This window comes from Pteropus vampyrus, unplaced genomic scaffold, assembly GCF_000151845.1.
Source record: "Pteropus vampyrus isolate Shadow unplaced genomic scaffold, Pvam_2.0 Scaffold98, whole genome shotgun sequence".
Classification (NCBI taxonomy): domain Eukaryota; kingdom Metazoa; phylum Chordata; class Mammalia; order Chiroptera; family Pteropodidae; genus Pteropus; species Pteropus vampyrus.
The window spans coordinates 5,501,753-5,512,343 of record NW_011888879.1 but is presented as its reverse complement, the minus strand read 5'-3'; the positions used below and the strand labels follow the sequence as shown (position 1 = coordinate 5,512,343).

The window sequence follows — 10,591 nt, the reverse complement described above, 5'->3', positions numbered from 1 at the left end:
TGGATAGAAAAGTCTTTCAAGATCAGCCTATCAAGCACTCACTGTATAGATGATGAGACCAAGGCAAGGCAGAGAATTCAAGAAAATCTGGAAATATGGCGGCACATTGCATAGATGTTGCAAAAGAACAAACAGCTAAGAACCAGATAAAACTGGCACTAGAATGCCCTCTGTGGAATGTTGCTGAATACCTTCCAGCTTTTTTTTTCTGTACTGAGCTAAAAATAACTCTGTTGTTTAAACACACAACTCTTGGGCAGCGCAGGGAGAGACACAGCTCAAGAGTGTGCTGGATGATTGAACCAAACTGGCCTGCTATCAAAAACTGACAATCCATGCATGGGAAACTGAGAGTTCAATTGCTGCCTTTATTTCGATAAGACACATGGGAAAATGAGGGTGTGTTAACATCAGCAAAGACTGGCCAGTGGGTCTGGGGCTTCCCTGCTTCCCAGAAAGACCCTTGACAGTCTGCCTTCCACGGAGTGGGGGTAGTTCAGGGAGTATTTGTGAGATACTGTCCTTTCCTCTTCAGACAAACGCCAGCGGTGCCCCTTTTGTTCACCAGTATTTTCACGGCCCTTAGGAAAAGCTATTAAGATTCAGGACCATTATCAGAGGGGACTTGGCAGAATCTAATCTTCTTTGGGAGACAGAAAACTGGCCCAGAAGTGGAAATGTAACCTTCAGTCACCTGCTGGCATTGCTGCAATATGATGCCTAAGAAATGAGGATCCAGCGTGTCTTTGATGCCCAGTCCAGGCTTTGAAGCTGTGTCAAGATCACAAGACAAAGGCAGTACTGTTTATGCAAATCTAGAAACAAAAGAAGCTCAAATCCAAAGCCATTAAAAGGAACATCAGAAATTCAATACCCAGAGGTGATTAGAGATGCTGCAGCAGTATAAAGCAGATGCTTAAAAGCAAAGCCAGGCAACACACCAAAACGCATGCTGCAGGAAGGAACAGGAGCTGCTGGAGCCTGGCTAGATGCGCTTAGAAGCCTGATGGACGCAGCTCCCTTAGCCAGGGGGCCGCATCTCTGTGCCGCAGGAAGCAAACCCTGGGCCACCGCTGCCTCTGCACCTGGTGCACACAGCCCCTTCGCGGGAGGTTCCAGAATGTGTCCCTGCGAGGCCGGCCCTCTTGCTGCCACCTCCCTTGGCAGTTCAGTTGTCGTGTAGCACACGCCTTCAGCAGGAGACGACACTGAGTGAATGCCTTTGGGCACAGTACGCAAGAGGATGAAATCCAACAAGCTTCCAAGAAAACTTAGATTTTATTTTTAGGACATCCCGAAAAGGTCTAATGTTGGGCTGAGGGTTCAGGAAATATCAGTTATGCAGAGTTACGATTCATGAAAATTCTTCAGATATAGTCACTTACCTGAAGGCAGTACTAATGTCAGATCGGAAAGGGACCCCAGAGAATATCTCATCCAGTGGTTCTCAAGCCTGGCTGTACATCACCACTCCCTGGACAATTTTCAAAATATGTCACTTGCTCTGGCCCTGCACCAGAGATTCAGACTTAAATGTCCTGGAGTCAGGGTCCAGGCATCAGTATTTTTTAAACCCTCGTCAAAGTCTACGGCCATGCCCAATCTCGTCTGATCTGGGAAGCTAAGCAGGGTTGGCCTGGTTAGTACTTGGATGGGAGACCACCTAGGAAGACCTGGTGCTGTAGAAAAACACACACACACACACACAAAAAAACCTCATCGAATGATTGTAATAAGCAGCCGCATATGAGAACCACAATTCTAACACATCTCCCTTATGTTACAGGGAAGAAAACTGAGGCCAAGAGAGAATAAGTGGCTTGTTCAACGTGACATAGCATGAGCAATGCCTCCAAGTCTTTCACAAGACAAGATACATGGCAGAACAATGAGAGCTGCACTCTGTGAAAGATGGACAAGGCTGCCTTTGGCTAGGAGCAACAGTCTTGGAGATCCAAGGTGTGCCAGCCAGGCCTCACCTTCCTCCCTAGGTGACTATTATCTTCTTGGTGGGATATACTAATCTGCAAACTACAGGTCACATTTTTGAGAAGAAAAAGAACTAAAAAGAAAATGGACGCATAAACTTGAGAACCTTCATCACCACGGGATTTTTGATAGACTTGTCACCATGAGGACACAATAGAAAACTAGGCTGTGGAAAAGTAGGAGTTTAAGCAACTGAGCTGTGACCTGCCCCAGAGAAGGTACCTGTAGGTGAGGTTGTGATAACGTGACTGCATCAACTTGGGACATGCTTGGGCACCAGCGCCAAGTTCAGAACATCCTTTCTACAGCAGGCCAGAGCAGTGTTTATTGCCAAAAAGTTACTTTTTTTTTTTTTTTGTGAGACAACCCTTAGTCGATCTCACAAATTGTCATCTTATAATCCCTTATTTTTTTATTTTTTACACTTACAGCACCTGGTCTTCCTAGGTGGTCTCCCATCCAAGTAATAACCAGGCCCAACTCTGCTTAGCTTCCGAGATCAGAGGAGATCGAACCTGTTCAGGGTAGCGTGGCCGTAGACTGAAAAGTTAAATCTTAAAGTCATAAATAGTGAAGACATCAGATTTAGGGATTTGTAATATCATATAATTAGGGCTGAAATGCCAACTACTAAAAGCAGGTTAATAGACTGTTTATATTTTTCACAAGTGGGGAGGGATTTTTAATGGCATGCCAAAGAGAAAAATCAAAGTTAGGAAAATTAAATACAAAGAACAAAGAGACGAAGATTAGGAAATAGGAGGACCAAAGTGGTTCGAATGACTACTATTTATTTGAAGGAAAAGCACTGGTTTGATTTCCCTCCACTCTATTAAGAGAGGTTCATTAATTTAGTTGATTAATTTAGTTTCTTCTCTAAAACTAAATGCGTAATGAGCTCATGATATGAAACACACTGAACAAAGAAAAAGATCTGAAGGAGTGTCATTTTTATACCAAGTTCCAGTGCAAGGTGCTTTATCCAGTGGGCAACTTAGGACACTGTTTAAAAAAAACTTGTCTATGGCCATGCTACCCTGAACAAGCTCGATCCTGTCTGATCTTGGAAGCTAAGCAGGGTCGGGCCTGGTTAGTACTTGGATGGGAGACCACCTAGAAAGACCAGGTGCCGTAGGAGTAAAAAATAAAAAAATAAGGGATTGTAAGCTGGCAAGGTCCTTGCAATCTGTGAGGTCAACCAAGGGTTGCCTCACCTAAAAAAAACTTAAAAAAAAATTTTTTTTTTTTAAATAGCCACTGTTGGAAGGAGGAAGGACACATGGGCTTGACTCGATAAAAAACACAAATCATGCCTTCCTGGCACAGCCTCTCCCTTGTAATCCTGGGCCTTACTACTTCACCTGGTCTTCTTGATTGTTTAAGCATCTGGAATCTGAGTTTAGAAGATTCCACACCCTGCCAACTTTCCAAGCTCTGAATGCATACACAGCCTTTGATCCTCCTTTGAGTGTCCTTTGTACCTCATCGGGACTTCTGGGAGCCCATCTCTAATTATATGGTATATGATACAGTCCCAAAACAGGAGTGTATAAAATCACTTGTGTTCGTGTTGAAGACAAGATTCCCAGGCCCCTCCCATGAGCCATCTGATTGAATGTGGCTGAAACAGAACAGTGATGAGGGTCATGTCCACCATGACCAATGAACTTGACCAATGGGGGTGAGTCACTTTTAGGCCACTTGAACTACTAATTCCAACATGATTACCTGGATTTATCCACATAGACAATTCGAGATAGCCAAATAAATAAAAGGATATGCATAACTGTTTTAGTCCACTGCTTTAGAAATTCATAGTTTACCGCCCTCAAGGGAATTTTCAAGGATGGAAATCAATGTGCCTAGTAAATCATAAAATCTAACAAGACTGAGGAAAGGCAGAGAGATGTATAATTTCCTAAAATATTGACTATGCGGGCTGTTTCAAGGAAGCCCATCTGAAACATAAGGCACAGTCCGACTGTCTGAATTCCCTTCCCCACCCCCCAGCCCGCTTCCAGCAGAGGGGATTCGGCAGGCGGGCAGCTGCATCCATGCTCACTGCTCGATGGTGCGGCGTTGACATGAACGACCCTGATTCCACTCGGCAGCAACTTTCCACTATCGTGGCGGGTCTAAACTATAATCACTGTGGTGTGTGGAGCTTGGACAGACTATGGAGCCAGCCGGAAACCAAGGAACTAAGAAGCAGTCCAGTGGTCCAGCAAGAAACTCCGTGTTGGAAATGCCACAGCCCCAACTGTCCACAGTCATGTTTCTCACAGATAGCCCAGGCTACATAAAACACTCATATGTCAGTTAACATTACGTTAACCGAAAGTCTCTAGAATACACAGGAAAGTTTCTAGGATACACAAGAAACTGTTAACACTGGTGGCCGTGGCAGGTCACCGCAGTAATCCTTGCAGTAGAAGGGAGGTTTACTTTTTATCATATTTCCATTCAGACTGTTTGAAATTTTGTTGTTGAGGTTTATTACTGCTTCAATTAAAAAAAAAGAAAAAGTCAAGAGAGAAAATTCTTAAAATGCTAAAATTACTATTAAATATATCTACAACGACCCTAAGAGATTTAAATTTTTTTTTCAAATCATCAATTTTTGATAGGCTACCAGCATAAGTGCAATTAAGTGAACAAGTCACTCCTTGAGAATAAAGATGTCAAGACATATACAATACACAAGTTTTGTGATTCCTGATGAATAATAACTATGATTTAAACACGCTTAGCGCAAGCTCTTCATAATATGACAACTAGAGAATAGGACTCATAACCACACTACAGGCCAATCCTTTTCTCTCAGACTTTAACTACTATATATTGTCTTTTGAACAAATGTGAAACAAGAAACAAGCCTTATAATAGTCCTACTATACTGTGCCATAGACTTGAAGACGGTGCCACACAGCGATATGACCCATGTGTACATTTAAGTGTTGGAAAAGACTGAGGCACAACCAGCGGCCTTTCTGGTTACAAAGACTTCATTGTTCATTCCTAGAACCACAAGAGACAGTCAAGGGAGAGGGCCATGTGAAGCATGCTTATATACCTGGAGTCACACAGAAACTCGGTGGTGGAGTCACTTAGAAAGGGAGCTGAAGCCAAATCTATAAAACTAAACCTTGCTTAAAATACCCGGCATGCTCCTTTCAACCATGAGCGATATTTGTAATAAAATAATCAACATTAAAACAGCCACGTAGGGTTTAAAATCCAGAAATTTATCCAGATATTATCTCATCTGGACTTTTATTCACTATATAATATACGGGGATAAAATCCTTTAACTGCACTTTACTTTCCCATCCATGGAAGTTAATGAACAAAACAGAACCAGAACAATTTAGGCATCCTTTCGAACCCTGCAGGCAATCTGTTACAAAGAGAACAACAGGATGGGTGACATATATTGGTCACTTCAGTTTTTGCCCAAGGGAAATACATAATTCTGAGGGCCAATCACGTTCTGAAATTGGAGAATGGGAGAAGGATTGACAGTTTTCTCCAATCTTTTGGAAGAAAGTTAAGTTTAGGAGTCAACCACATCTAAGAGCACTGATTAAAAAGGCTAAAAAACTGATGTTTTTAGTTTTGCCAATATGAACCCAAAATGCTACAGCCACCATGTGTATGAATAGTGAGTGCTGCTCTATTCATTTGCCACTAATAATACTTGATAAATTTCTTTCTATTGCTTGTAGCTGTGACCATAGCAAGTGACCTGCATATTTATGTACAACCCACATAGCCTCATTGTGTTCTGATGAAAACTACCGACGTGGAGTTCAGTAACTAGAAAGTATCGAAGCTAAGTGACAAAATTATCAAGACAGCGGAAGGGAACCACTGAGTCTCTTATGTCATTCAAGCAGAAGGGACCATTCTTGTTTGAAAGAAACATTGTCACTCTTATATTCCTAAGTTGAGTCGACTGACAGAAGCAAATGGGTTCTTTCTTGATCTTCAACGGGCCATCTGTACTCAGCTTGTGACATTAGCTGTCTGGGTCACGTCCCGGCTCCAACATGAGCTAGCCTTGTGACCTCAGGAAAGTCATTTAAATTCTTCGTGCCTCGGTTTCCTCTTGTGTAAAGTGGGGAGTAATGGGACCTCTCACCTAGGGTTGTTGTCAGGAGCAAATCAGACCGAAGTGTTTAGAACAGCACCTCCATACATGTTAGCTGTCATTATGCTGATCCTTTTTTTTGTTGTTGTTGGAAGGCAGAATATAGAGTTTCTTTTGGACATACATTTTAAAAATCTTCATTTAGGAAGATAAAGGTAAAGGAGATGAGAGCCAAAGGAACAGATAAATAGGACCTAGTAACTATTATTTAGCAGTATTGATGTAAAAGACATTGATAATGATCTCATTTGCTGTTATAATAAATCTTTGAGGCAGGTGCTATTGGTCACTTCCAGATGAGGAAGCCACACTCAGAGGTTCATTGATGAACCCCCGATCACACAGGAGATTGGAACCCTAGTCTGACTCAAAGTTTGCATACTTCCTCCTCAGTACTAAACCTCCAGGCTGGGAACAATAAGGAAAAGACAGGAAAAAGGTGAAGAAAACAGGCTAATGGAGAGAAGAGGGGCTGAAACTTCTCTCTGTAGGAATAACATAAACATTTAATGTCAAGATCGTAATGATGAAATGTGACATCATCATTCTCACCGCCAGTGCCAAAAGCTGTCCTTAATAGTGGTTTGGAACATTTCATAAACATGTGTATATTAGAGTATCTAGTTAAACATTCACCAAAATGCTACTGGTTGAGCATGAAAATGTGGAGATAAATCCAAGCTAATCCACAAACATGCAGATAAAGTAGCATACGGTACCCCAAAGAAGTAGAAGCTCATCATCGTTTATGTTTAGATCGATGAAAACTCATCTCCTTGTTTAGAAAGCCATATGATGTTTCCCAATGTGTGATATTACTGCTCAAAACTCTACCAAATGAATGCCCAAATCATTCTGTAATTATTTGGCAGTCACTGCCTTGTGACTCTGTGTATCCCAGCCATCTTCCCACAGGCTCTCCGAAAGACAAACCTGATGTATCTTTTGGGTCAAATGTTTTTCCTTGTGCCCCGCTCCATTTTTCATTATCATGGTGCTTGGCACTACTCCCCTTAATCATTGGTTTGGGAGCGAGGATGAGATCAGCCTTCCCTCTATTGCTGAGGCCAACAATCATGGCTCCCCTGACTTAAAGAGAAGCCAGTGAAGTGCACTGCCACGTGTCGCATGCCTCACAGTTCCCTTCATCTTAGTTCTTCAGTGGTTCCCGTGAACTCGGGACGGGCTTTAATTAGAACTCATGGACTATCTTCCTTAGTTCTGCAGCACAGAGCGGTGATATCTGAAGGAAAACAAGTTTGGTGGGGTTTTGAGATCAGAGACAGGTAACTGTGACAAGTTTTCTTTAAAATATAAGCTTTCCTTAATTCAACTTAACCTGAAAAAAATGATGCTGAGAAAACCACACTCACTCTCTGAAAGCAAAAGCTTTTAGGTCAATTTGCTGATGCTCATTTCACCTGTCTGTGCAGCGTAGACCTGGTCCAGAACTTTAGGTGAAGAAAAAAAAAATCATATCACGGGGAAGCCCGGTGTGAGCACTGAGCCAGGCCTCTCAATTACCCACGCAGGAAAGAAGTGTTATCACCTCTCAATTATCCACGCAGGAAAGAAGTGTTATCACCTCTCAATTACCCACGCAGGAAAGAAGTGTTATCAGATGCCATGGATAGAGGTAAGTAATGAATGAGAAGAGTGAGTCTACATGGTTATTGAGATAAGATTAAATGGCGTCTGGCACCCAGACTCTATTCGCAACAGGATTCTGTTTTGTAAGATTCTGGGTAGCTCACAGCCATTTTTTTTTTGACATTGACTAATTTTGACATTAGTGTGCTGGCTTTGCAGAGCGGATATTAACCAGGTTGGCATCTCAACATTGAGGAGAGCTTGGGACTGAGAGATTACAGGTAAGCAATTGGCAGAAGGCCCTCAAAGCTGTAGCACCCTAACCTGAGTTACTACCTCCTTCTGGAGGGTTGTATCCCATAACCTTCCCAGCCAAATACTCCCCTAGGACTGGTCTCAGAGTTAGCTGCCCCAGTAGTACAATGTGACGAGTTTAGAGATTTGTAGTCAGTAGATCTGCCACCTACTTTATCTCCCCTGACAGGAAACTCTGGTCAATGTCCCAATGCCTTTCTAATTTTTTTGCATGTGTTTTATTTTAATATTATCATTTTTTAAATTTTTGTCTCCCCGTTCCCTCTTCCTGAAACTCTCCTTTTCCCCAGGTTTTAGTAGATTCCTAGTGGCCCTTCAAAACTGAGTTCAACTAAGTGTCAACTCCTCAGGAAGCCTTCTATGCCCACACAACTGCTTCAATCTGATTTAGAAGTCCTTTGCCATTCCCCCAATTCCTGTAAATACCATTTAGATCACCTTACACTGCCCAGCAAAAAAAAAAAAAAAAAAAATTCATATTGTCTGTGAAAAGCCACATCTTATTCAACTTTCCTCAGCCCAAACCTAGCACCATCCCTGGATCTCACAACAGAACTGGGAACATGTGTTTACACAATGTTTTCTGTGCCCATTTTTCCATCTGTGAGAAGTTATAATATGTATATACCTGGTAGGGTTTATTATGAAGCTCAAACCAGAACACGAATTTACGCAAAGTGCTTAGAACTATGAGCTCGTCATTAAATATTTGTGAAATTAAAAAATAAATGAAACTTGAGTAAGCCAGTTACTTTAGACAGAATGACTTCTACAAAATGGAGATAATTTAATTTCTTTACAGAATGATAGTAAGGATTAAATGAGATAACACAGTTGATGAATATACTTTGAAAGTTGTAAAGGACTAGTTCAAAACTGCCATTTTGGTTATTATTACCTAATAAATGATGTGAGGTTTCTAAGCCAGAACTCAAAGAAGACTTTTTAGTGTCTAATGCGTGGGTTGCCCAAGGCTTTACACAAGTCTTGGGTTTCTTCCTTAACTCTCCAATACTAGTCACGAAGGACAAGGTACAGTTACATGTACTATGAATAAAAGTATGGGAATATAGACCCTAAAGGTCTATGCAGAATTGGAATACTACCCACCTAAACAGAACCCCAATGTCCAAAGAACTCGGAGCATCCTAGGGATCTAGGATATCCAATTATTGCTGATTGATTCTGATCACATCATAAAAATCTATGGAATTCAAGAGCTGGAAAGAATTTTTGAAATTCTAATTTCAAATTTACTCCAATTCCCTCATTTTACTGATGAGGAAACTGATGTCTATGGCCCTCAAGCAACTGTCTCAAAACCACATATCACGCTAGTGACAAATGACTCAAGTCTCCTAATTTATAGCTTATAGATTTCTATAAGTTTTGCTTATTTCATGTTTCCACTATTGTCATTTTAGGGCAATGTTTAGGAACAAAACTGGGTTCAAAGTCCAGTTTTACCGTATAGTAATTCTGTGACATCGAGTTGTTGAACTGATCCAAGTCTGTCTCTTCATTTGTAAAATAAGGATCATAATATCGCTTTTAAAATGCGCTGTATGATAAAAGAAGTAATATCTGCACACTAGGTAGCAAAACCTGTGCCTAGTACCTGCTTCCCCCTTCACTAACCTCCTATACATTGTACTGTTCTTTAAAACTAAGCAATGGCTAAAGACCAAGACCATATTGTAAAAGATCTCTTTTGAAAAAAGCATCTAAGAGCTGACATTTGTGAAGTGTCCTTTTGGTATTGAAGTGGTTAAAATAAAACCCTTCTTTCGTGTTTAAAATCTGGCTGCACCAGCATTCCCATTTTCCACATAACGTGCCCTTCTCCGTGGCTGCGGTCACGTTTAGCAGGGTATATAGTAAAGCAGTGTATAGCACAGTGCTGCACTATATCTCGTGTTTGCTTTCTCACCTCTGTGCCTCTCCTACCAGGTACAACAGGCTGCCAGTTCTAGCTACTGCTTTATCCATCCTTCGCTTTCTTCCCAACCGTTGCTTTAAGAATGTGTCTTGTATGCGGACAGCTCCTTTTATGAACACAATATAGAAACTGCTCCGCAGTGACCTGGGCTGTCTTCCTGGAGGAAAATCCTTCTGTCACGTACCTGGCTGCATGTCTCCCCCGGCCAACGCTCACCTCCTCCCCTACAGGCCCCTTAGCCGCTTACCTGGCCACCAACTTCTCGCCCTCTGATACCTGGGTTTATAAAGCCGCAGAACCGGACGGAATTCTAAAGTTGGGGCGTGCAGCCACCCCCACCGATGCCCTGGCCCTCCCCGCACCAAAACCAGGCACCAGGCCCAGGGCTCTATCCTAAGGGCAACAAAACTTGGCTGTTTGCCTTCAAGGGAGGCTCGGTCCCCAAGACGCGGTAACCCAGAGCGTCCCCCGCGGTTTGCATCTGCGGCGGGGGACGAATCCCGGGAGGATGCACAGGCGCGGACAGCCTGGAGCACTCAGGGGGCACAGTGCCCACGGTGGTGCCGTGTTTGGGAAGACACGACAGGTCCTACTTAGCCTCAAACTCT

At 42.4% G+C, this 10,591-nt stretch overlaps 1 protein-coding gene and 2 pseudogenes across 1 annotated transcript in view; 1 reads left to right on the top strand and 2 right to left on the bottom strand.

The window, feature by feature from the left end:
• Nucleotides 1-10,591, bottom strand: part of COLGALT2 (collagen beta(1-O)galactosyltransferase 2) — an 83,943-nt gene that overhangs the window by 71,127 nt on the left and 2,225 nt on the right. The window lies entirely within an intron of this gene.
• Nucleotides 2,412-2,530, bottom strand: LOC111742679 (annotated as a pseudogene).
• Nucleotides 3,009-3,127, top strand: LOC111742663 (annotated as a pseudogene).